General features: G+C 37.1%; 1 protein-coding gene across 2 annotated transcripts in view; it reads right to left on the reverse strand.

Annotated features, from left to right (window-relative positions):
- The window catches only part of NALF1 (NALCN channel auxiliary factor 1), a 720,118-nt gene that overhangs the window by 340,813 nt on the left and 356,246 nt on the right, over positions 1–23,059 (reverse strand). The gene's annotated exons all lie outside the window — the stretch shown is intronic.

A 23,059-nucleotide genomic window follows, 5' to 3' on the forward strand; every position in this document is an offset into this window, starting at 1 on the left:
AATAAATGGTGCTGGGATAACTGACTAGTCACATGCAGAAAACTGAAACCAGACCACTGCCTTACACCATATACAAAAATTAAGTCAAGATGGATTAAAGGTTTACATGTAAAATATAAAACTGTAAGACCTTGGAAGATAACCTACGCAATACCATTCAGAACATAGGCATGGGTAAAGATTTAATGATGAAGGTGCCAGATGGGATCTAATTAAACTAAAGAGCTTCTGTATAGCAAAAGAAACTATCAACAGAGTAAACAGACAACCTATGGAATGGGAGAAAATGTTTGCAAACTATGCATCTGACAAAGGTCTAATATCTAGCATCTATAAGGAGCTTAAACAAATTTACAAGAAATAAACAACTCCATAAAATAAGCTGGCAAAGAACATGAACATTTCTCAAAAGAAGACATACATACAGCTAACAATCATCTGAAAGAAATCTCAACATCACTGATCATTAGAGAAATGCAAATCAAAACCACAATGAGATACCAGTCAGAATGGCTATTATTAAAAAATTACAAATTCTGGCAAGGTTGTGGAGAAAAAGGAATGCTTACACACAGTTGCTGGGAGTGTAAATTAGGTCAACCATTGTGGAAGATAGTGTGGTGCTTCCTCAACTAAAGACAGAACCTATCATTCAATCCAGCAATTCAATTACTGGGTATATACCCAAATAAACAGAAGTCATTCTACTACAAAGACACACACATGCTTGTGCTCATCGCAGCACTGTTCACAATACCAAAAACACAGAATCAACCTAAATGCCCATCAGTAATAGATGGGATAAAGAAAATATACCATGGAATACTATGCAGCCATAAAAAGAGTAAGATGATGTTTTTTGCAGGGATATGCATGGAGCTGGAGGCCATTATCCTAGCAAACTAATGCAGGAACAGAAAATGAAATACTGCATGTACTCACTTATAAATTGGAACTCAATGATGAGATCACATGGACACATAGAGGGGAATAACACACACTGAGGCCTATCAGAGGGTGATGGGTGGGAAAAGGGAGAGGATCAGGAAAAATAACTAATGTGTACTAGGTTTAATACCTGGGTGATGAAATAATTTGTACAACAAACCTCCATGACACATGTTTACATATGTAACAAACCTACACATGTACCCCTGAACTTTAAAAAACAAGGCCAATATCTATATAGTCATCACACACTTGGGGTTTAACTCTTCTAGTTTATTATGTAGAAACACAATGTAATATAAGAAATAATGAATAATAACATAATGTACTTGAGAGGCTAATAGAAATATTTAATCAATTTCACTCAACTCCTACATATTCTGTAAAAACAAGACACTAAAGCTTCCAGCAGCAAGGACACCTGTGCCCCTAACCCAGCTTGCTGTATTATCTCAGCAAAATCAAGCCATGTATTTTCCACACTCAACTCAAAAAGCTACAGAGTTCTCAATGTTAAAGGTATCTAATGAACTCCTTATGAGTCTAACAAGCCAGTGGATTATAGCCGGAGGCGTTTGTTTCAAGAAGACAGAAAACATGAAATTTTGGCAGACAAAACATCCTAAGTTGATTCCTGGAACAATGGAACACCTACTTGAGATGGAACCAACTGAGAGGATGGTTGTACAGGTGTGGTGGCAGACTAGGTTCAGAACATTTATAAAAGCGTACAGAGTTTGTCTATTTTCCCCTCTAGGGTCACATAGAAATGACTTTCTCAGTTACAAGGAGTGACAGACATTGAAAGAAATCCCTCCAGGTGATTGACCACAGGTTTGAGAACGAAAAGGAAAAGTGAATGATATCTGTGGAGATGACACGGTTTTCAGAAGCAGATAGGATGCTGACTTTTTAATTGCATGGTGTTTGCAGAGTTCAGGCCTCACTCAGGGAGCTGAAGTCCAGTGACTCAGAGACTGAGCCTACTAGAAGAGCATCTCTGATCCAGTTCCCCAGAGGTACTCTGTGAGTGAGGGCGGCCCTATCATTCTACACCTGCAAAGATGAATGATACAACTACGGAAGCAGAAGTAATCATTGGAATGTGAATGTCATCAGACCAACCACATCACAAACTACTGCTAAGAAATCTCATCTGTCTCTACCTTCCCCCATATTTAATGTCGTTTTTGCCACATTCTCAGTACCTTTGCCCTCCACCAACACTCTCTGTCTTTGCAACATGCCATAAGTCGTTAGTAAATATAAGATGGTATAAATTATAATGCACATTTAATTCTTAGAAGGTTACTGTAAAAATTAAAAGAAATAATTTGAAGACAGACAATAGGAGTAAAAGAGAAGGAATAATAGGATCAATAATTTTAAATGTTAATGATAATATCATTTAAATTATAATAATATTATTATGATTATCCTGCTGATAGACGTCTGGGCACCTGTATCTTTTAAGGCACTCTGATAGGCTCCAAATGCACGCGTGTTTTATTTTTACAAGCTTGTCTGTTTGTTGCTGCTGTTGTTGTTTGAGACAGAGTCTAACTCTATCATCCAGGCTGGAGTACATTGGCACAATCTTGGCTCACTGCAACCTCCACCTCCCGGGTTCAAGCAATTATCCTGCCTCAGCCTTTCGAGTAGCTGGGATTACAGGCACCCACCACCACACCCAGTTAGTTTTTGTATTTTTAGTAGAGATGGGTTTCACCATGTTGGCCAGGCTGGTCTCGAACTCCTTACCTCAGGTGATCTGCCCACCTCGGCCTCCCAAAGTGCTGGGGTTACAGGCGTGAACCACTGTGCCTAGCCACAAGCCTGTGTTAAACTTACCCTGACATGAAGAATTAATGGCTCCAGAAATGGTACCAAATTGATGGTCTACAAACCCTCCAGTAATGTCCTCTTGTTGCTGCACATATTCTTCCCTGCACCACAGCTTCCTTACATTCCTTACATTCCTTACATTTCTCATTCTATATCCTCACTCAGTTCATTGGTCACCTCCTCGAAGAAGCCTTCCTCGCCTTGCTCAGCAGCTTGGTATGATATCTTATCCATACTCTGGAACTGCAATTCTACAATATTTTTCTAATTGGCTATTTAATTTTGTTTCTTCCTACTTTTCTATCTGTTCTGTGCTGTCTGTAAATAGGATGTTTTTTTAAATAGCAAAAGGAATAAACTATGATAAAAAAGATTAACTTATAAGACTATGATAATGGCTGTACATTATGGATAGGCAAGAATATATATTTCTGTAGTTCTTTGGATATAAAACTGGTTCAATCAGAACTGCAAGGGAAAAAAAGTCCACAATTTTGTTTTCTTTGAAAATAAAACATCTGTGACCAAAAAGAGACAGCTGTTGTAATGACTTCACAGTGATATTAATATGTAGAATAATTATGAAAAACAGAGCAATCTGTTATTAAGAACAAGTGTGGCTGAATTAGAATTTGTCGCTAGAATTTTGTGCAACAGTGGATCATCCACTGTTTTATCATCTTTAGAATTGTTGGAAGTGCTTTCATAACCAATATTATAGTTTGATGGCTTTATCTTCCCATGATAGCCCTGATATGCCCCAAAAGATATTACAATTTCCATTTGATGTGTGAGGAAAATAAAAATCACTGTGGTCAAGAGACTTTTCAAAGCTGAGGCTTCATGCTGCTGGATAAAGCAGAAATGGCAATGAATGAAATGGCAAAGGAGTTATCTGGAAATCTTTGCACAATAAGAAATAACTCCAGAAAAAAAAATAATGGAAAGTTAAATTTACTTTGAGCCTTTTCTTGTACATTGTGTGAACTCCTGGAAGCAGGTAGACCAGGCTCTCTTGGGTGTGCTGCAGTGTGGTGGCATTTGACTTGGAGTCTTATTGGATGAAAGTGCATGAGGTTAACTATATCACCTTCTGTCTACAGAAGGAAATGCTATGTTTATTCCACCTGTAAAAATATTGACTGCAGTAAAATTAGCAGTTAGGAACGTATAGAAATAAAGAAGTTTACAGTTCTGAGGGGGTTGGAACAAATTGCTGGTAAAATAAAACAAAATATTATGGCCAGGTGCAGTGTCTCGCACCTGCAATCCCAGTAATTTGGGAGACTAAGGCAGGAGGGTCACTTCAGTCCAGCAGTTCAAGACTAGCCTGGGCAACATGGTGAAACCCTGTATGTAAAATAAATAAAAACAAACAAACAAAAAGTAGCGATGCGTGGTGGTGCATGCCTGTAGTTCCAGCTACTCAGGAGGTCAAGGTGAGAGGATGGCTTGAGCCCCAAGTGTTCGAGGCTGCAATGAACTATGATTGCACCACTGGACTCCAGGCTGGGAGAAAGAGTGGGACTCCATCTCTCAAAGTTATATATATATACATACACATACACATGCACACACAGGCACGCTATTGAAAACTATTGTCAGTGCAGAAGACATATTGTTTTCATTATTTAACAATTTGGTTGTCTACACATAGGTCTTATGTTTTGATTTCAGTACATTAAAATTTATTTCTACTTTATAAATGTGGTTCTGAAAATGGATATGATTTGAGACTCAATTGTTAGAACTACTAATACAAACAGGTGATTGTGACATATAATAAAAATATTCATACAGGACCAACACTTGTCTTCTTGCCATGCTTAAACTGGTAGATGAAAATTACCAAAATAATCACTTTTCAATAGTCATAAGAGGACAAATTAATTCAATAATTTAGGTAGCTAACACCAAAAGGCAGGTAGACAGAAGGGTTAGTTGTATAATTATTCACATTAATAGCTCCAAATAGAGATGGCTTGGAGGGAACCAGGCACTTGCCGACTTTGTTGATAAAGAGAAACAAGCAACAGAACAAACGGGCAAAACCCAATGGAAGATGAAAAGACAAGAGCTGAAATCAACACTGCTTTTCATTTCAAGTGGATATGGCATAGAATGGTCTACTTTCCATGGTTACCTTTGCTGTTTGTTGCCCAGGCCCTGATGTTCATGACCACGATTTGTGGTCCAAAGTGATGGATCATTCATTGCTGCATAACTGAGCAGTAAGATTCAAGTGCATTGTAACCATGCATCTTGCAGTCTATTTGCTTTACTTACAGGTTAACTACTGTGCTTTGCATCAAGGTGTTATTAGTTTAATTTCTGACATTATAAATAGCATGGCAGTGTTTCCTAAAAGTTCAAATAGTGCAAATGAGAATGACCCAGATATCTCTGTAAAAGGCTAAACAACCATGTGATTTTAATGACAGATAGAAGAACACATACAACCAATTGGATCAGAGGACAAGTCACCAAAACAGAGCATACTGAACAATATATGGAAATAATTTGGGTTTCAGCATCGTGAAGAACAGAATGTAAAAACACATATGGAAACTAAGTCTCACAAGTAGAGCATAAGACAAGCAAGTGCTACTAACCCAAGCAAAATAGTTTGTCTTCCAAAAAGACACCAAACCCAGACGGACATAGAGGCGTTACTGTTTGAGCACACCACACAAATGGATACATCATCATATCATTCTCTTGATTGCTCAATGAAACTGAGTCAAGTCACATTTCCTGCATCAGAAGTTGCAAGTAAGATGTTTCTAGTTTGAACAAAAGGGAAAATTTTGACAACAGATGTGTTGGCCTATATAGTGTAGAGCTGATTTTGTCAGATACCACAAACAATTGTGCTTTTTGTGGTATATAAAGAGATGCACCAAATTATAGCAACAACAATGTCAACAAAAATGTGAAAAATGTTCTTCTTAGCTCTTAGGTACTTTGATTTAGAAATGGAGTTTTAAGTCATCATCTTGATTTCTATGAAGATTTAATGAAACCACAGAAAGCATAAAATGAAAATTGTTGATTCTTGATATGTTGTCCAGTGCCAAATAGACTCTGCTAGTTTATCTGCATGCTTGACAGAAAGTACACATATGAATGTTCACAAATTCCATACAGACTATAAATTCTATATGCCAAACCCCTCCCTGGAAAAATCTTCTAAGTGTCCTGTATACCCTGTAGACAATACTACTAAAACAGGGTGTGATTTGATTTCCTGTGGTGTTGAGGTTTTCATAATTAAAGTTGCGGCCACTGTTCAGTTTCCTCGAAACATAAAGCATCATTTTTTTGAAATCACAGGTAGGAAGAAGATAGCCTTTGTAGACAAGATGGTTATCGTTGTTGCCACCCATAGAAAATGTGTTAAAATGCTGATCTGCCATAAAATCATACTTTCAGAGTTTGAGACAAGAAGTGTGTCCATCACTAATCTGATGTTCATTGAGGATGAGAATAAAGAAAAGACTAGAGTAAAAACCAGAAACCTACATGCTGCTTCTCCGAAAGTGTTTGATGACCTTTGAAGAGGTGAGGAGATTTGAGAGGAATGAATTGTCTACCCCTTTGTTCAATGTTATGTGTAGGTTCTGAAAAAAACTCCTAAAATCATATATATTTTTGAAACATGACTGCTTTAGAATGGAAATATATGTATATTTTAATTCTGGTAATATATACTGCTAGAAATGGGCCAACAAGCTAAATTGTTCTTTCTCAATTTCTTTACTAGAATTGTAAACTACCTTTGATTTAACAAGTTCAAATTATCTTTGGGTTTTAAAAGTATTTTCCCTGAGAAAGAGCAACTTAAGTTGAGATATCATCTAATGTGTTTTGAAATGTTAAAAAATCAGACATTGTAGGCAAAAATAGTAAGATCAGTTTATAGATGCAAAAGACCTGACTGACAAACAGCTGGTCTACCAAAACAACCCTGTAGATACAAAGTAAATGGAAATTTTTGGAGAGCAGACAACTGATTCCTACAGGTCTAAAACTTGCTGTTGCTAGTAAATGAAATCATCAGGATCCCAGGCTCCAATGCTATTGCTGAGAGGGTGTTTAGCTTGATGTCATCACACTGGACTGACACCTAGAAGCAGTGCCATGAGTGTCTGGTAGGAGTAGAGCTGCCGGTCAGAGTGAAATTTCTGTTTAATCATGTTCAGTTTTACCACAACATGTCAAATGATGTGCTAAAGGCTACAGGGAGTCCCCAGAAGCATTATTGGAAAAGGAAATGTATTAGTCCATTTTCATGCTGTTGAAAAAGGCATACGTGAGACTGGGCAATTTATAAAAGAAAGAGATTTGTTGGACTTACAGTTCCACATGGCTGGGGAAGCCTCAAAATCATGGTAGAAGGCAAGGAGGAGCAAGTCACATCTTACATGGATGGCAGCAGGTAAAAAAGAAAGAGCTTGTGCAGGGAAACACCATTTTATAAAGTCATTAGATCTTGTGAGACTTATTCACTATCACAAGAACAGCATGGGAAAAACCTGCTTCCAGGATTCAATTACCTCCTACCAGTCCCTTCCACAACATGTAGGAATTCAAGATGAGATTTGGGTGGGGACACAGAGACAAACCATATCAGGAAACAAAGATTTAAAATATTCTACTGGAGCGTGGACAGAATGCAATATATAAGTTTTTAAAATACAGGCACTATCTACTTAAGCAGTCCTATTTTTAAATTTTCCTTTTAAAATTCTTAGATTCATCATTATCATTCCATAATATATAAGTCTAATAAATTTAAACATCCAATAAAAGGTTTAACAAGAAGTTAAAATAAATTGCTATATCTTAGAACACGAATAAGTATAAAATACTCTTTTAGTTCTGACATATATAATTTTAGTTATACTCGTAATTATTATTAATCAACACTGATATGAGTTTTACTGTTTTATCTAAACATAATTTATGTAACAGAAAAGTCATATAGAACAATATATAATTTCAAATAATGACCTAAATTTATATTTTTATTAAAGCTATAACACCTATGTATATCATTATTCATTATATAATATTGCTGTGTTTTCATTTATCTTACACGGCTATATGGTCATCTCTACAAATGTGGTCGTGCTGATCACTAGGTTTATCTGCCATGCTCAGGAAAGTTACTCCATTCCTCTGATGTACACTTTCTTCAAGTACATCTTTCAGGATGATTTAAGATCCACATCCAATGCTATTCCATCAATAAAGGCTTTTTAAATAAAAGCAAACAAATTAATAATCCCCAGTGTCCCCATAGCACTTTGGATACAGTTATCTTATAGTTGGATTGACATTATAGAAATCTGTGTGTATACAAGTTTTTCTCATCTATTACAGACAGTCCAAGGTCAGAAGCCCTGCCTTGTGTAACTTCATATGCTTATAGCTCCTCCGGTAGATGGAGGCATTTAATTAATAACTACATATGTTTTTCCTGCATCTGATAATTAAATACAAAAAACAACTAAATCACAAATTAGCAAATCTGCCATATGCGTGCAGATAAAGTCAATAACTGTAAGCTTTATTGTTTCCAGATGATCAGAATTTTTGCCCTTGTTAGAATACGAAACACGACAATATTGTTTAAGTGCCTTACAAGTTCTGGTTTTCATGCCAAAAAATCAGATGATGCTAATGACGTGTGATATTTTATTTTATTAGTTTGATGTTAGACTAGATGAAATATTGATTATCTAATTTAAGAGCTATCACAGAAAGCAAATCATGTGCACACAATCTATGTGTAAACAACAAAAAAGAATGCCTAAAGCTACATCTGCTGATGAATGTATCCCATATCAAAATGAGGGAAGTGGGAAAATATTAATCACATGGCAAAAAAAAAATTCAGGCAGATATGTCAAACTGTAGAAAGTTCAGACATAGAGTCTTCCCATTGATGGATCCATGACAGGCTAACTACCGGTAAAGAATTGAAGAGCTTGGGAGAGGACTGTGGCAGATTAAGAACAATCTATGTTGGGGAAAATAAGAAAGCCCGGGAGATGCCTACTTTCCTGTCATTGTTAAAAAAAAATGGCTTTAGATTCCCAAAAGTCAATTGAATTTTAGTGTGATTTTGAAGGTTAAGCAAGTTGTAGGCAGAAAGAGATATGGAAATAGGAGGATTAATGATCGAAGGGAAAGATATCTGTTGCTGCAATTTGAAAAGAGAAAATGGTGGAAAGAAGACAGGAGGAGAACAATGTGGAATTAAGAAGTAATTTAAGAACTTAGAAATTCCTGGAAAATGAGACAATCTCAATCAGGAAGGGAAGTAAAAGGAAAGAACATACTTATGAAAGTATTAAGCAGGAGGTTGAAAAAAAAATCTTTGAGAGAACAGTTAGAAGCGTAGTTTTCGTTCAGAACCATTAAAAAATGCATACATGTAGGAAGAGTAATAGATTAGCAGTGATACAATTTTAAATGTCATTAGGGCTTCATCAAATGTGTATTCACATTCTCAAAAGATTATTTTGGATTAACCTGAAAAAATCCCTTTCAGCCTCTAACTTGATGGCCACTGTCAGGATTACTGTTTCCATTTCCCTTGTCAAAGAACATTTAACTAATTGTCAAAACAATAAAAGTAACAAGGATAAAATTCTTTTATCCAAACTCCTACATATATAAGTATATATGTCTGTATGGGTGTTCAGAACATATCGAACACACACACATAACCATGACGCAGCCTAATGACAATGATACTTTACCAACGAAAAAAACCATCAACACACTCAAACAAAACTGAGATGTCTGATTTTTAAGTGCTTTAATTATTTTTGTAAATGAATTAACTCCAGAAGTTACAACACACACATATATGGTCACCTTATAAAATGTATTAATATAGGACCTAAAGGACAATTCAAAAATACTGAAAGTATTTATTTTCTCAAACATTTTGAGAATTATAGAGCCCTGGAGTTGATAAACTATTAGAGCTAAATCCCTGTCTTCCGTTTAAAAGTTACATATACAAGAAATTTTTTTTTTTCCTTTTCTGAGAAAGGGTCTCAGTCTGTCACCCAGACTGGAGTGCAGTACTCCTGGGCTGGGGGATCCTCGTGCTTGACCTCCCAAACTGCTGGGATTGCAGGTGTGAGTCACCGGGCCAGGCCATATTGAAGTCTTTTGAAGATACTTTGTCTCAGAATAGCAGAAATTCAACTTTTTGGTTCAAAATCCTAGTTATATACCACACACACGATCTTAAATCACTGTTATACAATTTCAATAATGTATAATTTTCACAGTATCATTCTGAAAATTAAGGACACTGTAAAGAAGGCAAAATTTGAAGACCCAAGGGAAAAAATAATCAGTTACTTCCTTATGGCTTGCTTTCTTGTTATTCTTAATTTAACATATTCCTGTCTAATTATTCTAAATTTCTTTTATGAGTATGTATTGTCTCTTCTCCTTCAGTTTATAGGTGACTTTGAGATTTGTCCTTACCTTATGTCTACTATCTAGTACAATTTTTATTTGTTATTTTAAAACAATATGCAGATAGACAACTCTATTGTTTCTCTGAGGAAATTCATTCTGTTTAAAACTCATTCTAATATTCCATTTAAAAGGTCGGATATAAAAGTAGCAACAAAATTATCATTCCCATCAAAACAGATCACACACAGTTCATAGGTCAACTGAATCAATTATTATGTCTAAGACTAGAAATTTACAATTGGGCTTGTCAGCAGAAGCACACTGGAAGGCTTGACAATTTTACATATATTAATTCTAAAGTGGACAGGGATGCAAAAATTACTCCACTATTTTGTTTTTGTTGTAAAAAATAATGTCCTAACACATCATTTTATATCTGAGTCTATTTTGTGCTGCTATAATGGAATACTTGAGACTGGGTAACAAATAAAGAACAGAAATTTATTTTTTTATACTTCTGGAGGTCACAAAGGCCAAGATCAAGGTGCTGGCAGGTTAGAGTTTGGTCTCTGCTTTTAAGATAGTGCCTTGGACACTGTGTCTTCTGCAGGAAGAGAAAGGTCATGTCCTCACATGGCAGAATAGCAAAAGAAGGAGAACTCACTCCAGTAGTCCCTTTAATCGGGGCATTCATCTATTCCTGAGGCTCCATCCTCATGACCCAAACACCCCCTGAAAGTCCCCACCTCCAACACCACAGTGCGGGGATCATATTTCCAACACAGACATTTGGCAAATGCATTCAGAATATAGCAATGCTTAACATTATTTTGCTGCAACTCTCATTTCTTTCCACTTTGTTTAATTTTTTTTATTTCCATTATGTCACATCATGAAGATGTCTGCTGAGAACCAAGCTGCTGGAGCAGCAAATATTTTGAACAATGACTCAATAAACAGAAGGATTTAAAGAGAAGCTCTGCTTTCACAGTGTCAAACATATCAGGTAAATGGGATTTTATGCATTTACCAAGTCAATGTCCTCATACAATTTTAAGCATAGGAGTATGCATTATTTAAGCTGTCACTGATGGGATCAGAATTTTACTTTCTGTTGAATGTGTATGGTTTAAGGAGGATAAATAAAATGGTGATTTATTAGAAAATAAGAGAGAAGAAATGCTGGGGGTTCTATTCTGTAAAATATATGATTTCAGGCACTTATTTTAATGTGAATATGTCTTTTTAGTGTATTATAGCAACAACTAACAATTTATTTATCCAACTGAAAGGATGTAACTCCTGAAGCTCATTTCATTGTTTTTCAAGTAAACAAATGAAAACGATTTTTGTCTGGGGCTCTGTTTTAGTGAAGGCAGAAAAAATATCCTCTCGTTTAAAAGGACTGAATAAACCTTCTGTCGTTTGCAGGCAATATTTGACTGAGAACAACAATGCAGATTGGTTTTAGACCCCAATTTTTAGAAGAACAATCTATATTTATTGCTAAGCACCTGCTTCATTAAGGTCAAGAATACAAAGAATGTATTATTCCGAATGAAAAAAGAGATTATATCCTTTGCCTTAATCCTTTGGAAATTTTCATGAAAATACAAATATGAGAAAAAAATACTTTGATAAGTCTTCCTATTAGTAGTGTAAAATTTAGAAAAATACAGTTCATATTGTGTTTTTTTCTAAAAGGGACTTTTAAGAGATGTTTGAGATTTCTGGGCCCCCTTCCATCCCTCAAGCACCGCACCTTGTAGCAAATGTAGACAGTCTTTCTCCTGTAATCCTCTGAGTTCAATTCCTTGGTAGACTTTTATTATGTAAAGAGATCATTATTGTTTAGCTGAATTGTGATTAATTTAGATAGGTAAGCTACACTGAAGGATTTCAACGACGTTCATAAAACAAATGAGAGCTATGATGGCCTTGTTGAGAATATGCCTCCATGGAAACCACCTGTTCCATGTGGTTACCATCATCACAGGTTACCTTGAATGTTTCAAACTCCTTAACCCATCCCCTTGGGGCTTTGGGTGCATCCCTACCGTTGAAAACTTCTGTCAGATATTGTGCTTCTTCTAACCATTTAAACAACACATTCTAGATGTTACATATTTTTTCAGACCATGAGAGAAAAGTGAAAACAGGCACATGATTAACTCTAGATGTTTCCCCCAATAGTTGTGCTTTTCTGTAAAATTTAACCTCCTAAAAGCTTTCAGGAAATACAGCTGAATTAATTTTGGTACTGTTAAGTAATGAGTATTTTTTCTTTTCAAAAAAATTTACAAATGGAAGTGTAGGTTGTCCATTTCTGTATTTATGCAAATGGCCATCAAAGAACAACAGTTGTACAGAAGGCAGGCCCCACATCCCACAGTGTATCCAGCCCAAGAGGCAGTCCAGTGAGTTCACTTCAGCTTTGAGAGCACTCTTGTAGGCTCAGAGCCCACAGGCTCAACGTTACCAGCAGACGGGTTATGTTTACCACCAAGCTCAAAAAATAAAATTGAATGTGAATGGGGTTTGGCGGGGCAGGCCATCTCCAGGCTTACTTCCATAGGAACTTCAGCCAGGCCAGCTCATTCATTCAGTTTTCCTGCCCAGTGCATTCTTTAAGGCATTTGAACCTGTAGCCTTTGCAGAAGACAGAAATGGTAAGACAAAATAGACCAACATTTTAACAGACCCTTCAGTAACTAGTACTGCTTAATGTAAGTTTTCAAAAAAAAAAAAAATCCAAAAGTAACAAATGATTTTTAAATTCCAACAGGTAGATGAAAAGGCACTCAACTTCACTAATCATGAGGGAAATGCGAATTAAAGCCACTATGAAACATCCCCTCACACCTGTAAACATGGCTCTTATAAAAAATACAGGAGATAACAGATGTTTGCACCGTGTGGCAGAAAGGGAGCCTTGACACACTATTGGGAACGCCAACTGGTACAGTGAGTATTAAAAAGAATATGGAGGCTCCTGAAGAAATAAAGCTAGGGCTACCATATGACCCCGTAATCCCTCTTCTGGGCATATACCCAAAGGAGATGAAACTACCACCTTGTAAAGATACCTTCAATCCTATGTTCACTGCAGCATGATTTACAAAAGCCGAGATATGGAAACAACCTAAATGCCCATCTGTGGGCAAATGAATAAAGAAAATGTGTGTCTGCTGTGTGTGTGTGTATAATGAAATATTATTCAGCCTTAAAAAAGAAGACCCTGCCATTTGCCACAACGTCAGTACACCTAGAGGACATTTTGCTAAGTGAAAAAAGCCAGACACAGAAAGAAAAATATTGCATCATCTCAGTTACATGTGAAATATTAAAAAAAAAAAAAAAAAAAAAAAAAAAAAAACAGCTCAAACACACAGAGATCAATAATCAAGGCAGGGCACAGTGGCTCTTGCCTGTAATCCCAGCACTTTGGGAGGCTGAGGCGGGTGGATCACTTGAGGCCAGGAGTTTAAACCAGCTGGCCGACACAGTCAAACCCTGTCTCTACTAAAAATACAAAAATTAGCTGGGGGTGGTGGCATGAGCCTGTAGTCCCAGCTACTTGGGAGGCTAAGGCTGGAGGATCCTTAAGACTGGGAGGCAGAGGTTTCAGTGAGCCGAGATTGCACCATTGCACTCCAGCCTGGACCACAGAGTGACGCCCTATCTCAAAAACAAACAAACAAACAAACACTGTTACCCATGGACAGGGAGTAGGGGAGGAAATGGGAAGATGTAGGTCCAAGGATGCAAAGCAGCAGATTTGTGGGAGGAACAAGTCTAGAGCACTGACGTACAGTGAGGATTAAAGTTCATAAAAGTTTCTTGTGTAGCGATTTTTGTTAAGTAAATAGATTTAAGCTGCTCTTGTCACAAAAAAAAAAAAACGTAGCTATGTGAAATAGATATTTTAATCTGATTCACTACAGTATCCATTTTACTATCTACATATCCCATAACATCACGTGATAAACCACATATGCACACAATAAAATTAAAAACTCAATTCCTTTATTCGTTTCCATGTTGTCTGTAACATAAAGTTCAAAGTTCTTGATACTGATGTTGAAGGCCCCCCTAAATATGACCTCAACTTTTCAATTTTATTCTACGCACTAACCTTACCCCCAAAACTCCTATTTCTATTGAATATAACATATCCTTTCACTCAGATCTTTCTCCCTATTCTGTCTCCAGTTGCCATCATGGTATCTGGTGCCATTCTAACTTATTCCGCTCATTCTAGGCGAAAAAGATCATCCTGGATGAAGCTGCTATGAGCCCTTATGTCTCCTTAATTTCTCTGGACACATCTGTCTACTCAACAAATATTTAGTGAATACCTGCTGTATACCAAGCCCTGTTTCAGGTCTGGGAGATACAGTGTCAAACAACACAAAGGGCCTTGACTTCAGGGAGGTTTTGTTCTAGCTGGGGAAACAGACAGTACGTAGATAGACCAATATGTATTTGCTGTAATTGCAAGAAGCAGTAAAGGCTATGGAGAAAAATTCCAGGGGCAGGGATTAAAGATGACTTTGAGGACTTCAAGGATGACTTTGAGTAGGTAACAGTGGAGGAGAGGAGAACTGGCTGGGGTGAGGGCAGCATCATGGAAATATATGGAAGGACATACCTAGCCGACAATACAGAAAGTTGGAAATTATTGCAGAGAGCACAGCATTGGTGAGTAATGCTGAGGACCTGAGAGAGGTAAAGTGCAGGGACAAGAGGAGGGAGCAGCAGGTGCAGACCCGGAGGGTGTGGCAAAGAAGAGTTGGTTTTATTCCAAGTGTCAAGGGCAGCTGTCAGAGGGTTTGAATCAGAGAATGGCACATAGTCTCTTTTGTGGTCATGAAGGGTCCCTTCCAGCTGCTGTGTCAGAAGCTCAGAGACAACACTGCAGTGGTCCTGGTGAGAGCCGATAGAGGCTGATTTATGTGTAAGGAAGGATGGCAGGATCTGCTGGTAGACGAGATTGGAGGTGGGGCGTGAAAGAAAGAGAAAGTCATGGATGACTACAGTCCATGGCCTGACAACCGGGAATGAGGAAGAATTAAGAACCACGGAGAGAAGAGCAAGTGTGGTGGGCAGTGGAGATTAGAAGTCCCGTCAGGCGTGTGCAAAGCTTGAAGTGCATCTCAGGCAAATAAACAGGTGGTCAAGAGAGCGTCAGAGTAGGTCATGGATACTGGTCTTGAATTTCCAGAGCTGAGCATAACTTTGGAAGTTACCAGTTTTGATTATTTCCATATTATTGTGAGAATTATTTTAGTCTTTTTTTTTTTTTTTTTTTTTTTTTTGAGGGACAGAGTCTCGCTCTGGTCGGCCCGGGGCTGGAGTGCAGGTGGCCGGATCTCAGCTCACTGCAAGCTCCGCCTCCGGGTTCCGCCATTCTCCTGCCTCAGCCTCCCGAGTGCTGGGGACTACAGGCGCCCGCCACCTCGGCCCGGGCTAGTTTTTTGTTTTTTTAGTAGAAGACGGGGTTTCGGCCGTGTTAGCCAGGATGGTCTCGATCTCCTGACCCTCGGGATCCGCCCGTTCTCGCCTCCCAAAGCTGCTGGGATTACAGGCTTGAGCCCCACCGCGCCCGGACTATTTTAGTCTTACTATCCTCAATTGTATGTGGACAAATTTGTTTTTCTACCATATTAAAAACTCAGTGGAGAGAGAACATCAGTAGAGTGGTTTGCCTAGTGACAGATAAAGGCAAGTAGATAGTATACAATGAAGGCTCAAGAAATACCGGTTGAACTTGTGATAATAAATTTTTTTCTTTATAGGTAATTTATAGGTAAATTTCTTTATAGGTAATTTACTTGATATAATACTTTTGTTATAAAACGGTTTTAAAGACTTTTAAACATGTTTAATGTTGCTCCACCGGCATTATTTATTAAGAATTATGATGTAAAATATCTTATTACTCAAAATATCACACTTCAAGAATATTTTTGTTGCTATCATTGTTAATTTATGACATGAGAATGCTGTATATGAGAAATTAAAGATTTGACTTAGTCCAGAAAGGACTTTAGTATTAATTTAAGAAAACCTTGTAATATTTATCTTTCCGTGAAGTCGAGCTACCTGTACGTATTTTTTCTATTCCTTCACTAACAAGATTTTTAAAAATATACTAGATTTCAAAACAAAATAGTCTAGTATCTTTTAAAATAAATAGCATAATTGAGATGTAACTTACATATAATGCAGTTCACATGTTTAAAGTGTACAATCAAAGGTTTTTAGTGTAATCATAGAGCTGTACAACGACCACCACATTCTAATTTTAGAACATTCTTGTCATCCCTAAAATAAAACATGTACTTATTAGCAGTCACCCACCCCAGCTCAAGGCAACCACTGTTCTGCATTTTTCTCTATTTATTTCGGAAACTTCATATGAATAAAATGACAAATTATGGCTCTCTAGTGAATGACTTCTTTCATTTTGCATAATATTTTCAAGTTCATCCATACTGTAACAGGTATCAGAATTCATTTTTTTCTCTGAATAAAATTCATATACATATTTTTATTTATCCATTTATCTTTATTTATCCACTTATCACTTGCTGGACACGTGGACCATTTCTACTTTTTGGTAATTGTAAGTAATACTGCCATGGACATTCATTTAGACAGTTTTTGAATTGACATTTTTTTAAAAAAAATTTCTCCTGGCTATATACATAGGAGTGGAATTGTTGACTAATAGTAACTTTTAAAGAAAATCTATTTTAAAACTATTATGTAATTCAGAACATATTTTAATTATCAGGAAAATCATCTTTTACTGATAAAATATAAAAGAAAAAGACTGCTGAATTTCTTGTGTATGGCCAACTTTTAATTGAATAGTTGATTCTTTCATGGAACATGTAAAAAATACAAGTACCCTTCATTCAACATGAATGGAGATACTAAGTTGTTTCCCAGGGAGAAAATAATTATTCAGATCTGTAATAGAATTTCATGTTAAGCTGACCTAGATTAGGCCATTTTATTAGGGATTTTCTAGTTTAGCAGGTTTTAGGTAACTATAGGTTTTGTAGGTAACTGCAGGTTTTTAATATAAAAAAGGCATGCGTATCTAAGCAGGAAGATAGGAATTCTTCAAAATTTCCTTTCCCTTCATTTACTTAGAATAAGAGGACATTTGTTTCTAAACTACCCCCAGAGGAATCGTGTATTTTATATGGTAGCTTTTTTTTTTTTTTTTTAATGGAAAAAAAGTTAAATGAGAAGCAATTAAGGAAAATTAGGGTTAGGAAACCTGTTGATGTATGTTTAAAAGCCCAAATCACATCCTTTTTTTCTGCTTTTTAAACATCTCCCATTATGTCCTAGATGCCTAGATGTTTATTCTCCATTTAAAAAAAAAAAAAAAAAAAAGGGGCAAACACACCCAAGACAGTAGGGAATCGCAGAGCCACTTTTTCTAGAGTGCCAAAATCAGAACTTTTGGTTCTTACATTGTCTCAGCCTCTTAATATTGAGATTCCTTCAAACCATAGCCTGCTATATTTATTGAAATCATAGGAAATAACTAGACCTGATCGCCAAATTGATAACTGAAGAGCCAAGTGGAAACATAAGTTTAAAAATGGCTAACTGCATTAGCTAGAAGACTAAATGTTGCTCAAAGTAACCGAATGTTCCTCCAATGGAACGCAGTGTGGCTCCACCCTAATGTCTGCGTCATCTCCCAAGCCACACACTCCTGCTAGCCCTTTCTGCTCTGAAATCCCACTTTCTGCATAAAAATGAATTCGCCTCAGCAATTAGAAAAAAATAGTAATAAGCTATTCTGTTCTGTCCTATATAAAAACACAACATGACTTTTGACAACTGGAAATATTCATAGGAATATTTGGCCATTAACAGAAGCATGAAATATATTATGTATTATTATTGTTTTATGACACTTGAGATGGTAAACATTAGAGGATATTGTGCTTTTTAAAGAAACCTTTAAAAGCAATGTTTCAGCTGCTTACCTTATCTTGTATAAGAACAGTATTTGGACATCTGAGACTAGTCATAAATGCTCTAAAGTAATGCATAAGCTAAGAAACTTATTAATATTTGATATACTCATGTATATTAATGTACTTATATATCATATAGTGGTATATTAATGGCATTAGTATAATGTATTACTAATATTATATATAACATTAATATATAATCATTGTAAGCACTGATGAATAATACTAATGATAAAAGGAAGTTTAATAATAAAAAGCAGCTGAATTGCTTGCCTGGTAGAAGCCAAGTCACTAACCAGGTGTGAATCTTGAGCAAGTCATTTAATCTCTCTTAAACTTTTCATTTTCATCCAGGAAATTAACTTTCACACATTGACAATAAAATGCAGTTCTAGTATTCTGACTTCAGCATAACCTTTCAAATTCACATTGTTTTTTCTTGAGCAGTTTGCTAAAAAAGCAGCATCACAGATGAGGGAAAGACAAGTGCAGCTGTGCACGATACAGGCTTGCAACTACACACAGACCCCCAATCCCACAACTGATGCAAAATCAGAAAGAAAACACCAACCAAACCGGCCTCATCACCTGAGAGCAGAGCCAAACCAATCTTTCACTTACTAAAAAACAAACCAACAAAAGCTGGAAAATGCTACGCTTTCCCTGCTAAATTTAAAACTTGGATTTAGGAAGCTCATTTGCCTTTTGTTAGAGAACACTGTGATTATTCACTGTGAAAATAAGCCCAACATCAAAATAAATGTTTATTTGTGAATTGTATTTTAACAAATTATATTTAACAGCTAGTAAATTCAGTTATAAATTTGAGATATGTATGTGCCTGTTTAAAAAACGATTTTCTATTTCAAACAGAAATTGGCTCAAATATGCAAATTCAGCCTTCTGTTTATGCAAAAGTGATCTATTGAGATTCCACTGTTAGCTTACATATTCTCTTTTTCTAGGATATTTACATATTACATATTGTTTTATAATATTATATACAAACACATACATATGTACTCAAACACACCAGTCTTGGAAATCTTATTCCATATTCATCAAATTGAATTGATTGCTCTATTTCTCACTATTTTAAGGCTTTAACTCCAGGAAATTTAAATATTAATTCTAAAGCATATTAATAACTGTGAAACTGTTGGTTTCATGGAGCCAAACCCTCACAACAATGATTTCTGTAGCAAAAGATTTGTAAGAAATAGATTTAAAATAGAAATCCAGGTGTTAGAAAAATGGATTTAAAATAGAAGTCCAGGTGACTTGAGTATTCAGTCTTCAACGACCAAACACTTGTCAGCTTGTCCTTGAGCTGTAGGCACTCCACACAATGTCTCTTTTACAATGTTATTTCCAGTTTTCTTTTCAAAATTTCAGCATATCTTATCCTATTCAGATTCAGCTCCTCACTTCAGCCACCATAAATGGAGAAAGGATTAATACAATCAGAAGTAAGTCAGCAACAAGTTATTACTAGCCATTTCAAAAGATTTCCTTATAACTGTCAGATTATAAGGCTTTCAAATAGACTCTCCTTTGAAATTCCTGAAAGAACAACTGGTTTCAATTGGTTTAACTACAATTAAACTTTTTTTTTTTTTTTTTTTTTGAGTTAGGGTTTCAGTCTTTCACCCAGGCTTGAGTGCAGTGGTGCAATCTCAGCTCAATGCATCCTCCACTTCCCAGGCTCAGAAGATCCTCCCACATCAGCTTCCCAAATTAGCTGGGACCACAGACAGGTGTGTGCCACCATGCCCAGCTATTTGTTTTATATACTTTGTAGAGATGGAGAGGTTGCTATGTTGCCCAGCTTTGTCTTGAACTTCCAAGCTCAAGTGATCTGCCCACTTGGGCCTCCGAAAGGGCTGGATTACAGGTGTGAGCCACAGCATTTGGCATGCAATTAATCTTATATTTTCCTTTAATAAAATCCATATCCCAGTAGAACACCTAATTAAAGCTCAAATATGTTTGTGATGATCACTTTGCTATCCGAGTGATAACATTCATTTTCACTGATGTTTTCACACCCAATTCCTCCTCTGCCCCTCTGTAATTTTGGGGAAAACCAACAATTAAGCTCAGTTCATGTCATGATTCTGAAGAACTGCTGCCCAAACACACTGTAAGGAGAACAGAAGAGGAATGCTATCTCATTTGAGCCTACAACAGAGGGTCTGATTTCATTACTTTTAAATGGAAAAATCAAGGAAAATCAGGGCCAGAATCACAATAGAGGTCGAAAGAATTTTATATTCTACAGATTCCTAAGGCAGCACCAAAATACAACTAAATTTTATTAAGTACTGAGTATTTTTCAGATACCACATTACATACTTTAAAACCTGTCTAATTTAGTCCTTACTATAATCCTGCAACATTACACTGTATGCCCAGTGTATTGACATCAAAATAGTTGAGAAAGTAAAAAGCTGCCTCTGCCACCGTAGAGTTTGCCTTGTGAGGCCTTGATACTGTGCAACTGAACACAATTTCACAGAACAGCAACACCAGACAAGGACATTCGGTGACCATGATGGACCAGGAGCTCTGCATTCACGCCTGAGCACAGACAAAAACACAAACATTGTTCACACCACAGAAATGGTCAGAATTCTCTCCATCCTGGCTCATGGGAAAGACTGTTGCTTCCCCATAAATGACAGCTTCAGTTTCACTCAAGTCCTCCCTCCTTCTAAATAAGATTTATTAAGATTCTCCAATTATAGAAATTCCCACTCTCATCCTATGTTCTGCTTCCTGACAGCATCTAGCCCAAAGCAAAGCGCCACTCTTAAGCCCTACCCAAATCACCTGACCTGCTCTAAACCATCTAAGTCCTCCTAATACCTTCTTCCTGAGATGTCCCATGCTTTCCCATGCTGGAGGGCATCCACAGTAAAACTCAAGAAGTCTGAAGTGACTTCTTCAGGTGACAGATATTTTAATGAGCAGAAGCAAGTCTCAAATCTGACTCTTCTGTTGTGTGTACATAGTGTGACTAGATCATATTGTCGCCCAGTGCTTATTCTATATGGCCTTAAAATCTATGACATGTGATTGGGGTCACTAGAAACTCAAACATTGGATTTCCAGGCATTCAGAGGAGAGAGAAATTACAGAAGTTTAGTGGAAGGGGTTGGTAAGCGAAATCTATATAGGAGGAGAAAACATATGCAAATGTGTAGAGGAGAAAAATAATAAACAATGTTACAATACTTCATAAATTCCCAAATACCAGCCAATATCAACAAGATGATAATAATTAACAAGTCTGTTACAGTAAACTCAGTCCTAAGTGCCTTACATAAATCAACACACTTTCTCATAACAACATTATGAGTCAGATAACTATTTCTATTACTACATTACAAATGGAGACATTGAGGCAGGGAGTCTTTATCTTTGCTAAGGTCTGATGCAGCTGCTAAATGGCCATGCCAGGAGTCAATCTTTTATAATAGAAACAATAACTGCATGTCTACTCAGAACATTGATATTTCATTTCATATGTTAAAATTAACTACAATCATATTTTGATTTTACAAGTTTCAACACTTTATGAAAACAAGGTTATTCCTCTCTTCACCTGCATCTAATGCCTTTATTGTTGAAAAACATTTTGAATACCTGAAAGTAGTTACCCCATGCACATCACCTTCACTTCCCAGTCGTCTGAGTAGCAATGTTTCTGGCTGTCTTTGATGGCTTTACTGAAAGTCACATGCCAAATATGTGTAATGTTAGTACATTTGGTTGTTTCTTTCACTTCTCTCTAGAGTTTATCTGAAGCACACATTGCATTGACAAAGTGATCTTCAGAAAAACCTGGTTTACTTTGGCCGGGCGTTGGGGCTCAGGCTTGTAATCCCGGGACTTTGGAAGGCCGAGGCGGGTGGATCACATGGTCAGGAGACAGAGACCATCCTGGCTAACACGGTGAAACTCTGTCTCTACTAAAAATACAAAAATTAGACAGGCGTGGTAGCACACACCTGTAGTCCCAGTTACTCGGGAGGCTGAGGCAGGAGAATCGCTTTTACCTGGGAGGCAGAGGTTGCAGTGAGCTGAATCACGCCACTGCACTCCAGCCTGGCCACAAAGCAAGACTCCATCTAAAAAAAAAGAAAGAAAAGAAAAAGAAGAAAAAGAAAAACCTGGTTTAGTTCAGTATCTAGACCTTGACGTTGTGAAGTCACACTGAGGCAGGACAGGTGAGCCCCAGCTTGAGACTCGGCTCCTGAGGGTTCTTGGCTCTGCCCAGGAAAGAATTCAAGGGCCAGTAATGGAGTAGAAGAAAACAGCTGTACTGAAGCAGCTGTGGTACAGCTCCCTGACTGTCCTACAGAGCAGGGCTACCCCACAGGCAGGGAGGGGCAACTCAGAGCAGTTCTGCAGTCATATTTAGTTCTGCGGATTGAGGGGCAGTTTATGCCAAGATTTCTAGGGAAAGGGGCAGTCATCAAGGGTCCTTCTGGTTCATCAGGTCATTGTCATGGAAAGGGGTGGTAACTAATGCCAGGGTGTTGCCATAGCAATGGGAAACTGACATGGGACACCGGTGGGCATTTCTTATGGAGAGCTGCTTCCACCCCCTCCCTTTTTAGCTAGTCCTCAATGTGATCCAGTGTCCAAGCCCCGCCTTCAGAGTCAAGTTCCTCCTCCTACTTCAATACCCCAAAAGGCTAAATATTATAATGCATCTGTATTATATTGTGTTGATTTAAACATTCTTTTGGCCACCTAGTATAATAAACATCAAAACAGCGCCTCTTGAATTCACTTCAAGC

Source organism: Rhinopithecus bieti, unplaced genomic scaffold (assembly GCF_001698545.2).
Source record: "Rhinopithecus bieti isolate Rb0 unplaced genomic scaffold, ASM169854v2 scaffold_3734, whole genome shotgun sequence".
Classification (NCBI taxonomy): Eukaryota; Metazoa; Chordata; class Mammalia; order Primates; family Cercopithecidae; genus Rhinopithecus; species Rhinopithecus bieti.